Source organism: Coffea arabica, chromosome 5e (genome assembly GCF_036785885.1).
Source record: "Coffea arabica cultivar ET-39 chromosome 5e, Coffea Arabica ET-39 HiFi, whole genome shotgun sequence".
NCBI classification, from domain to species: Eukaryota; Viridiplantae; Streptophyta; class Magnoliopsida; order Gentianales; family Rubiaceae; genus Coffea; species Coffea arabica.
Window position 1 is genome coordinate 31,123,568 of NC_092318.1, and position 13,921 is coordinate 31,137,488.

The following is a 13,921-nucleotide window of genomic DNA, read 5'->3' on the forward strand; positions in this document are numbered from 1 at the left end:
TAAGCGATTTCACTCCATTAGGGCTCCAAATCAAGGGAGGTACACCCTATCCCTTATTTCTCACTTTATTTGACCCTACTTGCCCTACATGACTTTACGTGTTTTATTGCATGCTTTTTGAATGTTTATTTTATTTAATTGGTTTTAGTTGTTTTAATTTTATTTATTTATTTTAATTCAATTTGTAATTATTTGGGGAAGGCAATTAAATGCCACAAAATGTAATAGTTAGGTATTTCTTTTAATTATTTATTTATTTCCCCTTTAGATTGTAGTTGTGAGAACCCGTAATTTTTCTCATTTTCTAGGTTTTATTCGGGTTACTGGCATGTTTTCTGCATTTTCTTTATTCAAAAAATTTATAGATAATTTTTATGAGTAAATATAGTTTTTAGGTGGTTTTTCTAGTATCGGTTAGTTTTGAAGAAATTAAGAGCGTATACCGGACGTGGGACCTACTAGGGCGAAAAGTTCGGAAAAATTCGGCCAGTTAGGTTAAGTTTTGGATACTGAATTTAATTTATCGGGTGTTAAGAGATAAGTAGAGGTTACCAAGTGGATTGGTGTGAGAGGAACAAAGAGATAGAGATGCATTAAATAGGGTGACAAGTGTCACCATAAGATTAAGTCTTAAGTTATGACTACTATTCATTCTTTTACCATTTGACCAAATAAACCAACAAAAACAAAATTTCCAAAATTCACCCTTATTTCCAAGCCCTTGAAGCCGGCTCTCTCCAAGGAAGAAAGAAAGGAAAACTCTCCAAATTCCTAGCTCTACTCTTGCTCAAATCTAATAACTCAACCATTTAATCTTGCTTTTGTTCCATAGAAACTCTTAAGTGAGTGATTATGAGGTGGTTAGTGGAGTTGTTTGGAAGGCTAAGGGGATTAGTTGCTCCCTCTCTTGTATTACAAAGGTGAGTAGTGAAGGAACCCCTCTCCTCCATCTAATGATGTTTAATTCATGAATTGTGGTAGCCTAAGAGGGAATTTTGTGGATTATATCTTGATTTTGGTTGAATTTGGTGAAGTTTTATAATTATTGATGATTTTTCTGTTTTCATATGATTATCATTGTGTGGCTATGTATGATGATTGGAAATGATATTGAATGAAGCTAGAAGGTGGAAAGTGTGGTTAATTGCAGAAAATTTTTGTTTTGGAAAGAAATTTTGGAAGATAGGGTTTCATTTTCTTACATTCTGCCCGGCACTGTACCTCATAGTTAGAAGACGAATTGGGTTAAAACATAAAAGTTGTAGGGAATGATATTTTAGAGATGCCTGAAAAATTTCAGGTCAATCGGAGCAACGTAGCTTGTGAAAAGACTGAAATACCCCTGCTGCCCTGTTTCTACCCGAACTTGGTAATCAGTTCTGGTAATTGGTTAATTTGATAGGGAATGCTTCTGATTTGATTGTTGATGTCTTCTGATGAATTGTAGCCTTGTATCTTAGCTTTCAGATGGCTTTGGAATCACTTGATTTGGACTTAGGTAGCCTGACTTATGATGTTTGAACCAGAATGCGGTTTGTTAACCTGTTTTTACGGTTTTGGTGTAGTATATTGAAATTTTGACCCGGTTACACTCGGAACTGGACAGAGTAGCCTTTTTCAACATTGTATCCCTATCTCTTAGCTTCGAAACGGTGTATATTGTACCTCCTTCCGATAATCGTAGTGCCAATGGTGCCAAAACCGCAAAATGATGTCAAAAACAATTTTTTTTGGATTAGAGCTTAATTCCATTTCCGGATTTCCCTGGTTTACTCTAGTGCTTATACATTCTTATGGAGCCCTATTTTGATAGCATTGGGAATTGGTTTATGACTTGTAATTGAGTCTTATTGTGCTTATTTGCATATTTTAGGGCGTGACGGTGATTAAAGATGCTCTTTGGGCGAAAGTTTATGAAATTTCACTTGCTTGCCTGGTGAGTGTACTACTCACTTGTTTGTTTACAAGGTGGCTTTGCTATATTTGAACTTGATGACTTGAGGGCCTATGTGCCATTGAAACTGATTAAAGTGAGGGTGTACTTGATCGCCCTCACCCCTTTTTGGTACTATATACGACTGTCTACTGTTTTACTGTGGTATTTAAATGATACCTGATATACTGGATTTGGTGTCGTTTGGACGAGTATCCAACGGCCATTACTGTTACTACTGAGCTCAACCCCATTGGTAGTCGATTGAATCGAGCCTGCGAGGGCTTGGTCGTGAAAATTGACGAGCCATGGGGACTGTTATATAGAATCTTGTAGTAGTGAGACTCTTGATTCCGGTATACTCGAGTATTACCAAATTTCTACTGTTTAGAGTTCGGGCCCGGTAGGGGTATGTTGGGTGGAAGGAATGGAAGTAAAGTGGAGCCTACGGTTGGTTACTCTTAAACATTGACGGAGGGTCAATAAGGTTCGATCAAGAATGCAAGTGAGGAAAGGGGCTCTTGAGAGCCGCCAGTATCCTTTTATCAACTCTATTAATGTGTGCTCTTGGTTTACTTTTGATGATTTGAAATGAAAAGCGTTATGCTTATATGAACTTGGTTGCTTGAGTGATAGTATCTCACTGGGCGTAAGCTCACTCTATTCCGTTTGTTTTCCTTACAGGAAATTGAATACTTTTGAAAAGGCGATAAATATGGATTGCCGAGTTGAGCTTATGTATATATATTTTTTGAATAGCTCTTTTTGGGCAAAACCCTAAACTCATTTTGACCCAACCCATCGTTGAATTGTAATTTGCAACCATACATGTATAAACTTATGGGATAATTTGGTATGCCATTTTGGTATGTAAATGTTGAATTTCAAGATGTGTATGTTTGCGTGATGTGTGGCCAGATTTTGACGTGGCCGGTACTATTCATGGCCGGCTCCGATTTTCATTTTTTTTAATTTTGTGATTGTGACTTGTTTAAGCGCACTTGTATGTTCCGGAATGTCTTAGATCGCGTTGAACTATCCCGTAGTCCTGGTGAGAGTTGGGCAGGCAGTCCGCTAACCCCTTTGGTTCGCCTTAGGGGAAGGTGGGGCTGTCATAGTAGTAGGCATTCCCTTTTGTAATAGTTAGGGCTTTATTGCTTTATTTGCTTTGCATGATTTGCATGCTTACGTGCTATGTGTTACCGCTTTCTTAGGGCCTTGCATCTAGATACCATGTTTATGTGCTAGGTGCTATATGTGATTTATGTGTTTATTCGTTTTATTATGCTTTTACATGATTTATTTGATTGTAACAAATGCATGTCGTCGCCACACTAGTCCAACGCTAGTTGTGGCCGTCTTTCCCGAATCCACACTAGTCCAATGCTAGTTGTGGCTGTTTGTTCCATTTTTTTCACTAGTCCAATGCTAGTGAGAAGTCATAGACATGGGCTAGTCCAATGCTAGACCATTAGGAGCCCTTCGCGCGTTAGGTCATGATTGTATGATAAAATCACGTCATCTCATGCACATTTTTTCGCTTTCTAGGGTCTTTTATCATTTTTGTATGATATTCCCCTTATACGTATACCCCCTATCCCATATTTTCTCTTATATGTATATTCCTTACCCCTATGTATGATACATAACATTAGAATTGCATTTCATTTTAGAAGTAGGATTAGGGTAGTGTATTTGCTTGATTAGATAGGGAATACCCCCTTGAATATGGGATATGGACGAGTTTGGCTTTCTAGCCTTAACACGCTCATATTCCCTCTATTAAAGGGAAAATTGAGTCACGAACATTAGTCCCCGCACCCGACATGATGCACTCCTTTAAGACATGTATATTTGTGTAAATTTTATTCCTTTTTCTTTTCTTAGAGTCTCATATTGTTGCATTATTCGTGACTTCTTCGAAGAGTCTTCATTGGGCATCACAATTAATATGATTGGTACCAATTGAGCTTTGAAGAGATATTTTGACCCCCCGATACCCTCCTAGGTCTAGGGTTTGCATCCATATAGTACATCCAAATGTGATAAATCTTTAGGTTAAAATAAGAAAATCTTGGACTAAATCGCGCAACTAGCCTTGGCTAGGTTGAAAGGGTGCCTTGGATTTTATCCTTGCCTTCCCTTTCTTCAAATGTGACTCCCGAATCTTTTTCTCTGATCTTCGTAGACTTGGAGTCGTTTAAAAAGGGTTTTTCTACTTTTTCTTTAAAATTCATTTTTAGGTGACTTGGTACACCTTAACTCTATACCAAGTGGCGACTCCGATTTTTATTTCAAAAATCCTTTTTTAAACTATAATTTGGGCCCAAATCGTCGCATTACAAACCCCAATTAGGCCCCCTTTTCCTTCATTCATTTTCTAAAAACAAAACTCATTTTCTTTTTAAATCAAAAATCATGTTTTTCAATAAAAAATTGAATTAAAATTTCATTTTTCTAAACTCATCTTTTATTTTTCTTTATTAAAAAATGGGGCGCGACAAAGCTTATACAGGTTTTCTCATGGCTCACCAAGGTTCCCGACCAAACCCATGCCGGCTCGAGACCAAGGTCGGCCGATGAGATTTAGGCGTCCCCCAGGTCAGGTGTGAGTCGAGGAGTTTCACTCCAACGACATATGCAGCCATAGCATATAATTCAATTCAATTCAGGTCAGGTAATTCAATTCAATTCAGGCAATTCAATTACAATTCAATTAAATGAGAACGAGTGCAATAAAGTACACACTCGACTCAGCAGTTATCAATTTTCAGTTCATGAGAAGCAATTCACATAATTGCAACAAAACATGCACTTGACACTCACCTAGTCAAAACAAGAGAGTGGTGCACAATCAAGTGTTCAAGTGAGGGTTTTAGACGTCCACTGTGAGATCCTCTTGAAGGTCTCCTTGAGTGCCTGAGCAAATAATAATTAACTATCACACAAAATCCCTTATAAACCCCTAGTTAACAAGGTAGATTGTACACTTGTACAACCTAAGAAAATATCATGAAAGAGAACCTTAATTACTCGTAAATCGAGACTCACAAGTGGGGTTACAGGAAAAACTGATTTTCATCTTTGAAATCAAGTGTAAAACGGTCAAGCAAAATCGAAGGGTAATGGAGAGTTTCTAAAAACTCAATTCATTTCAAGTTCAAAAATTCCAGATTTAAGGTGCAATTTTTGAAAAATCATATCTCACTCTTTGTAGGCCAAAATTGGAAAAACTTGGCACCGTTGGAAACTACTTCCAAAGTACTAAAAGTTCCTAGAAGACACTTTTCCATGATTCTAAATAGAAGACACTCAAATTTCAGCTTAAATTTGCTGACTTATACTCCCAAGACAGATTCGGGGTTAGTTTTTGGCAAACTTTGAAAATTCGGCAAAATTCACAGAATGTGAACTAGCTTCTAAAATTTGAAACTCAATTAGAATTACAATCAAAGTTTAAAACACAATAAGCGGAACTAAAATCGGAGTTTTGAGCATCAAGATATAGTAGTCCAAATTCGGCCAAAAATTGAGACTATTAGGCAATTTTTCAGATTTGGAAGAATAACTTTGGTAAGTTATTTGTACATCAAAACAATCTTAGAATAACACCAAAATTGGTACAATTTAACTTCCATATGAGAACTACTCCTCTACCAAATTTCATTTGAAAATTCACAAGGGAAGGTAGTTAACTAAAGTACCAAAGTTTAAGGAAATCCGAAGACAAAGCTGCCTTCAAGCTTCCATTTTTTTCTTTTTCGAACCTTTGGCTAATGAAATCATCTCAAACATTGTTCATTTATGAAGACAAAGTCTAAGAAACATCCAACATACTCAGCTAGTAAACCTCCTTTCATACTCCTGGATTTTCCACTCGTTGGTCACCAATTCAGTAGTATACTTCGAAAGCTTAGTAAACCTCCCTTCATACTCAACTACACTAAGAGTTCCTTGTTTCAATTTGATGAATTCATCCTCCCTCTTCTCTTGGATTAAAGGCGGAAGAAATTTCTCGTTGAACTCTTTCATGAAATTCTCCCAATTCCAAGGGGTTTGGGCTCTTTCCCACTTTCCCTTTATCACGTCCCACCAAGCACGTGCTACTCCCTCAAATTGGAAAGTAGCAAAATTCACTCACCTATCTTTGGTATAGTCTAAGGTGGCGAATATGTTGGTCATCCTCTCCAGCCAATTCTCCGCTATCTCAGGATCAGGTTTACCAGTGAACTTAGGCGGGTTAAATTTCAGGAACCTCTCCAAGGCTCTATCTTCCCTTCTATCCTGGCCCCTAGGTTGGTTAAGTGGTCCTGGACCCTGCCTCCCAGCCAAGCGTTCAAGGATATCAGTCATCCTATTGATGGCAGTAGCCACTTGGTTACCCTCTACATTCTCTTGTCCTTGGGTCGGTCCAGTTGCTGATCCCTGGTCATCCCCGTGAGGTTGGGCTTGTCTAGTCCCTTGCCCACGACATCGACCACTTCTTCGTCCTTCCATTATCCTAGTTGTGCCTAGTGCAAGAAATAAATCAATTACGCGGGAAAAATACTTAAAACAAGGACCGATCATGAAAACATCAAAAATAACAATAATTTACACACATTAACACGTTAAAGTTCACACAATTAGCAAGTCATGGGGGAGTACAAAAATATAGCACACAGGTACCACAAAAGTACTTTTAGTCACATACGACTAAAGTAAAGTCAAGTGCCTCAAAAGTAGGTCACACAGTCAAACAAAAGTACAATGGCCTTGGCACTAGCATCACCCCAGCTAACTCTAACTATATCAGTCAAAAGGGTCTATCACTTTGGATCTAGTCCACAGTAGGGCTACCAGGTGGAATCTCATCCTCAGGATCCTCCTCCTGAGCCGGACTCTGGATAATGTCCATCACCTCATCAACCAACATACTAGTATCTGCTAGGATCCCAGAAATCCGATCTCGGACCTCCTCACCTAACATAGTAAGTCGAGCCCATAGTCCTCTGAAACTCATCGTCAGTGACCTCAGCTGTAGCCACCTCGCCTGCCAATACCTCCTCAAGCTCGACAATCCTCTCACTTTGAGCATTCACCATTTGGCTCAGCTCCTCCACCTCCTGGAGTAGATCTCGTTTGGTGTTCACCAACTGACGACGCTCATCGTCAAGGGCTAGTACAAGGTGGTTCGGGTATGCATACATCAACCTACACGGAGATCGAGGATACCTAGTAGCGGGCGAGTAGTGCACGCGAGCTCCTCCACCAAGAGTTCGATAGTAAATAGGCCTAGGAGGCTTTATATAGCCATTGGCATGACCATTCCCATTAGCAGTAGGGTTCCCGTTTCCATTCTCCATCCCTGCAAAACAACCACAATTTTTGGATTAGAAACTTAGTCACTAACTCGCTCAGATATCACTTAAAGTATGACTAAGTCATCTTATCTCAAATCTTAAGGGTAAGGTTTCTAATATATCTCCCAAATAGATCTCTAACATAGCGCTCTGATACCAACTGTGACGCCTCCACTTCTCCCCAAGGCGAACCAAAGGGTATCCGCGGAACGCCTGCCCAACTCTCGCCAGGACTCCGTAAAATTTCCGTTCAAGCTAAATACAATAATAGCTAAAACGACAAGACAAAGTAAGAAAGTACAGATGCTTCCATATATAAATATCCGATCTTACGCCACGAGTTCAAAATACATTCATTTTTCAAAATATACAACTGCCAAAAGATGTCTAGTCGATTACAATCGAAATACTAATACAATAGTTCATCCCAAAGGTTTCTCCAAGTTTCACCCCATATCCGCTCCTATTAAGGAAAATAAATCTATGGGGTGAGCGATTGCTCGTGGGGCCAAGAAACACACATGCAAGCACGTTGTCCATGTAACAATCCCATTTAACAAGTAAAACAGTAATATTCGGGTAATTAACAATTCAAGTGAAATTTAAACAGAAACAATTCAAGTATATGGTAGCTCTCAGGAGCTAATTTCCACTTGCTTTGTCAACCTCGATCGAATACTTTCCCGCGATAGCACTCCGTCAATCGGGTCGGTATTTTAAGTCCGTAGATCTCCATTAACTTCACAAGTCCCCCTACTGGGCCCGAACTCCAATAAAGGCGCTACTGCACGAGTATGCCAAGCAAGATCTCTCCAATAGATCAAACTTATACAGGTTTTCTCATGGCTCACCAAGGTTCCCGACCAAACCCATGCCGGCTCGAGACCAAGGTCGGTCGATGAGATTTGGGCATCCCCCAGGTCAGGTGTGAGTCGAAGAGTTTCACTCCAACAACATATGCAGCCATAGGATATAATTCAATTCAATTCAGGCAATTCAATTACAATTCATTTAAATGAGAACAAGTGCAATAAAGTACACACTCGACTCAGCAGTTATTAATTTTCAGTTCATGAGAAGCAATTCACATAATTGCAACAAAACATGCACTTGACACTCACCTAGTCAAAACAAGAGAGTGGTGCACAATCAAGTGTTCAAGTGAGGGTTTTAGGCTTCCATTATGAGATCCTCTTGAAGGTCTCCTTGAGTGCCTGAGCAAATAATAATTAACTATCACACACAATCCCTTATAAACCCCTAGTTAACAAGGTAGATTGTACACTTGTACAACCTAAAAAAATATCATGAAAGAGAGCCTTAATTACTCGTACATCGAGACTCACAAGTGGGGTTACAGGAAAAACTGATTTTCATATTTGAAATCAAGTGTAAAATGGTCAAGCAATATCGAAGGGTAATGGAGAGTTTCTAAAAACTCAATTCACTTCAAGTTCAAAAATTTCAGATTTAAGGTGCAATTTTTGAAAAATCATATCTCACTCTCTGTAGGTCCAAAATTGGAAAAACTTGGCACCGTTGGAAACTAATTCCAAAGTACTAAAAGTTCCTAGAAGACACTTTTCCATGATTCTAAATGAAAGACACTCAAATTTCGGGTTAAAGTTGCTGACTTACACTTCCAAGACAGATTCGGGGTTGGTTTTTGGCAAACTTTGAAAATTTGGCAAAATTCACAGAATGTGAACTAGGCTCTAAAATTTGAAACTTAATTAGAGTTACAATCAAAGTTTAAAACAAAACAAGCAGAACTAAAATCGGAGTTTTGAGCAACAAGATATAGTAGTCCAAAGTCGGCCAAAAATTGAGACTGTTGGGCAATTTCCAGATTTGGAAGAATAAATTTGGTAAGTTATTTGTACATCAAAACAGTCTTAGAATAACACCAAAATTGGTACAATTCAACTTCCATATGAGGAATACTTCTCTACCAAATTTCATTTGAAAATTCACAAGGTAATGTAGTTAAATAAACTACCAAAGTTTAAGGAAATCCGAAGACAAAGCTGCCTTCATGCATCCGCTTTTTTCTTTTTCGAACCTTTGGCCAATGAAATCATCTCAAACATGGTCATTTATGATGAAAAGGTCTAAAAAACATCCAACATACATTTGGTAGGTGATTAACACCAAAAATTTCAAAATAACAAGTCCCAATTCGAGCTAAGCCATTCGGCTAGCCAAAATTAGGATTTTCCATCACTAGTGCAGTTCTGTAATTTGGCCATAACTCAGTCAATTCAACTTGGAATTGAGCATTGTCAGTGGCGTTGGAAACTACATTCATAAGGTTACATTTCATCAGAAGAAATTGTTTTGAAATTCAGTTCATAGCTAGCTCAAATTCAAGCAACAAGTCCCAGCACATCACTGACTCTCTAGCACAGCAGTAAAACAGAACAGGTAACTTTGAAGAACTAGTATGGCTCACTCAGTTCGAATTAGGGATGCATTTTATTCCGTTAGAAAAATGAAGTGTCTAGTTTCAAATTTCACAAATGGCACTTGATTTTGACATCTGACCAAAGAGTTATGATCATTCAAAGTTTACTGCCAGAGAACCCCTGTCACCCGTTTTCTAGATTTGAAGATATTTCGAAAATCCAACTTTTGCCCAACCAAATCAAGTGATTTTTGGTGAAAAATTTCCAAAAATCCTATACAATATATCTACAACAAATTCAAGGTCATTTGATCACAAAAAAATCAAACCAAGGGCTCGGCAAGAGCAGGGCAGAATTTGGCCCTTCTTAGCTTCAACTTTCCTTTGATTTTCCTTCCACTCTTTCAACTTATATCCACTTTTTTAACACTTAATCAACATAAATAACACCCATAATCATCATATCAGTCCAATATGTCCATTGTGGAATTTCATAGAGCCCACTCAAATGATTTTCAACCAAATAAAGATACTCACATGAAGCTACAAGCTTCCAAGTCAAATTTAACTCACTAGAACCAAGTTTAAAAGGTTAGATGATTACCACCTCTTGGATGATGAAAAATCAGAAATTTTGGGTCACCAAGAGCTCCAAGAAACCGTGAGAAAGATGCTCTCTTCCTAGTCCAAGTGAGTCTCCAAGTTGTTGTGAGTTTGTGTGATGAATTTGGAGTGAATAGGTGCAAGAAATGAAGTGAGATGATGAAGGGTTTTGCTCTTCTTCTTCCTTTGGAGTTTTGGCCAGCAAGGGGTGAGAGAGAGAGTGGAAAAATCTGATGGTGAAGCTTCTTGGAGAAGCTTGGTAGTTGTAGTTCAAAATTTGGCACAAAAGTCAACTCTCAATAGTGCGCGTACGCGCGCGTTTCGTGCCCGTTTCCTCTCAGGTTTGTTTCACTTGTGCACTAAACCTCTAATGCACTTCCTTTAACACTATTATTATCCACTCTTAGTAGTCTATCAACAATTTCTAAAGTCTCTCAATTAGTTGCGCGCGTGAAAACGCCAACTTCTGACTCGCGCGCGATAAAGCGAAATTTCTTAGAAATTCTTGTAACGATAGTATAACTAACTAATACTTGGGTAATTAATCATGAAAATAACTATTTTAGGGTAAACCATTAATAAGTAAATAAATATATAAAATAAATAAAATAAAATACTAGTCCTCACACAATTGCAGGTCCAATTTCGTTTAAATTCAAGATCAAAGTCCAAGAAGATCAAGAACACGGATGAAGGCTATTTCAAGTTTCAAGAAAACCCTAGTTCTTGATCTAATACTCAAGAACTTTCAAGTAGGTTTTAGGTAATCCAAGAACTTCAAGAATCTGTTCAAGAAACTCAAGAACTCCCCAAATTGTGTTGCGGTTTTCAAGGTTCACAAGAACAGCACCCAAAATTCAAGAGACAAACGTAAAACAGAATTTAGCAATGCTCAGCCGAAATTCCAGCAACTTGACATGCGATTAAGGTACGCAACCCCTTTTTTTTTTGTTTTTGACTCAAAACAGCCCTAACACACACTAGACCAGATTCAAGGATGAAATTTGGACAAAAAACTCGTGCAAACAAGATTAAAGAAGTGGACAACAACTAAGACAACAAACACGGCAACTAAAATAATCAAAACAGAATTTCGGACTTGAAAACAAGAATTTCCAATGACCCAAGACAAAAACCCTAACACTTAGCTACGAATTTAGAGGATAAAACAGACTCAAAACAAGAAAAAGGGATATACGTGATACCTCTAACTAGCTCTAATTACCAACTGATGTGATCCTTGATCCACAGGAACCAAAGGGAGTACGCGCGGAAGTAAACCCTAGATCTGAGAGGACATGTTGCGAAGTTGATGGAATCGACCCCAAGCTTGGACCACTCAAGAATGGACTTGACGGTAGAAGATGCCACAATCAAGTGTGTGTGCTTGATTGACAAGTCAAGAAACAACCTAGGATCAACTCTAGGGTGTTCAACTTAACTCTCACAAGTTAAAGGAAAAATTTGCTTCAAGAAGACAAATTTCTGGAATTTTCGTTTATTAATGTCAAAATCTGAATGGATACATCAACTTAGGGCTATTTATAGCCTTGTCTAGACCTAATAAAACTTGGAAACCAACTAAAGAAAATTCGGCCAGCATGTTCTCTTCCTTTTGGCCTAAATTTAACCTAATTAACTAACTAACTAACTAACTAACTAAAGCATTAATGGAACTAAGGCCCACAAGGCCGGCCCTCTAAGCTCAACATCAGCTAATTAATCTAAGCCCGATTTGGCGTTTAAGCTTGCTCATGTGCGTCTTCAATTGTGAGCAACATCTTGGTAGATTTGTAAGAATCCTCCAAGTCAATTCCCTCAATGTTTGAGCATGGTTTCTCTTGGGCTTGTACGTCTTGAACTAAGGATTGAAGTGACTCTCTGAACCTTTTAGCTCTTTCACGTGTCACTTGCCCTTGAAGAACCTTCACAGGGTCTACTTGAACACCATGGTCAGCTTGCTCACTGTGTAGACCTCGAAATTTTACTTGTCTTTATAGCTCTTATTTGAACTTACTTGCCTTAGATTCTTGGTTGTTTTAATGATTGAATTTGAGCCAAGGGAGTGAATGTTGTTAAGAAAAGTTTCATAATCTCAAGTTGGTAGAAAATCTGGAAATTTTCGCGGGAGGCTCTGCGCAGCTTTGGGAAATTGGCTATAACTTCGTATAGGAAAGTTAGAATTGAGTTCCGTTTGTTGCATTTGAAACTAGACTCATAGGGCTTCTTACGGTATAAAATTTAGAGTTTGAGTTAATCTCTATAAATTCCAGAAAATTGGCAAAGTTGACTGAAAATTCTGCCCTGCACAAGTAAAATAGGAATGTTGTAGTAGCTTATGCCTCAATTTGGACCAACTTATGAATTGAATCTCTTTGAGGTGTCTTCTAAAGATTATTAGTATTTGAAGTCTAGTTTTTAACAGGCCAAGTTGTATGAATTTTTGATAATTATAACTCAAGTTATGAGTTTCTAAAGGAATGGTGCATACTAGGATTTTTGGTGTGTTTTTGGTGTATTTTGGTAGTGTGATTAATTGTGGAGGTGTGTGTACTAAATTTGGTGGTTAAAAGTGAGTTTTAGATAAGAGAAAGTGTGTGATTAGAAGTGCTAATAATAAGCTAGTGAACCATAAGTAAAAACACAAGTACGCGCGAGTTAAGGAAAATAGGCTTGAACAGACGAGCACCGTTTGCCACCGATTGAATATATCACTTGAACACTACTTTATTACCTTAATCTCCTTGTTTTTAATTGAGCTAATTAGCCCTTAAATTAACCCTTAAATCAGCCAAAATTTTTGACCCAAAAACAAGAGGAAAAATGGTGGCTTGACAAGTGTTGGCCAACCAAGTTTGACCAACAAACTTTCCTATCCTCTTAACTTTGTTTTGGACAAAAATTCCTGCACTTTTTCTTCATGTTGGCCATGAGTTTAGAAGAGAAAAGAGGGGAATAAAACCTCCAACTACAACCTTGAATCTTGCCTTGTTTGAGTTGAAATCAAAAATCTAAACCGATTAAACTTGCATCTTGGTGGTTAGGAAGCTAGAAGTGGTGAAAATCTTGGGAGACAGTGGTTGATTCTTCACTTTCAAGAGGCTTTAGGAAGGTATAAGGCTACAACTTCCTTTTCTCTTGCTTAATCTTGCTAAGTTTGGTATAGGAGCTTTTAATCTTGGCTTGCTATGGTTGATTTCCTAGTTTTGATGGTGTAGTGGAATTTTTGTGACGCCTCCACTTTTTCCAAGGGCGAACCCAAGGGTATCTGCGGAATGCCTGCCCAACTCTTGCAAGGACTCGGTACAAATTCAATTCAAACTTAAGAATAACCAATCAGTACTAAAAGTCGAAAATATAAAGGAAGGTCAATTCCTTAATAATCGATCAAGTCTTACATTATAAGTTACCAAAATATCTTACAATCCCAAAATATACAGCTTCCAAAAGTTGACTAAATGAATACATTCAAAATTCTAATAAAAAGGCCATCAAGTCGACCTCTCCATAATTCTTTCCATTTCAGCTCCTGTTAAAGATAGCAAGTCTAACGGGGTGAACGGATGCTCATGAGGCCAAGAAAACATGCAAGACAAGTAATTCAATAATAATAGCACTTACACAATAGTGAAAACTATA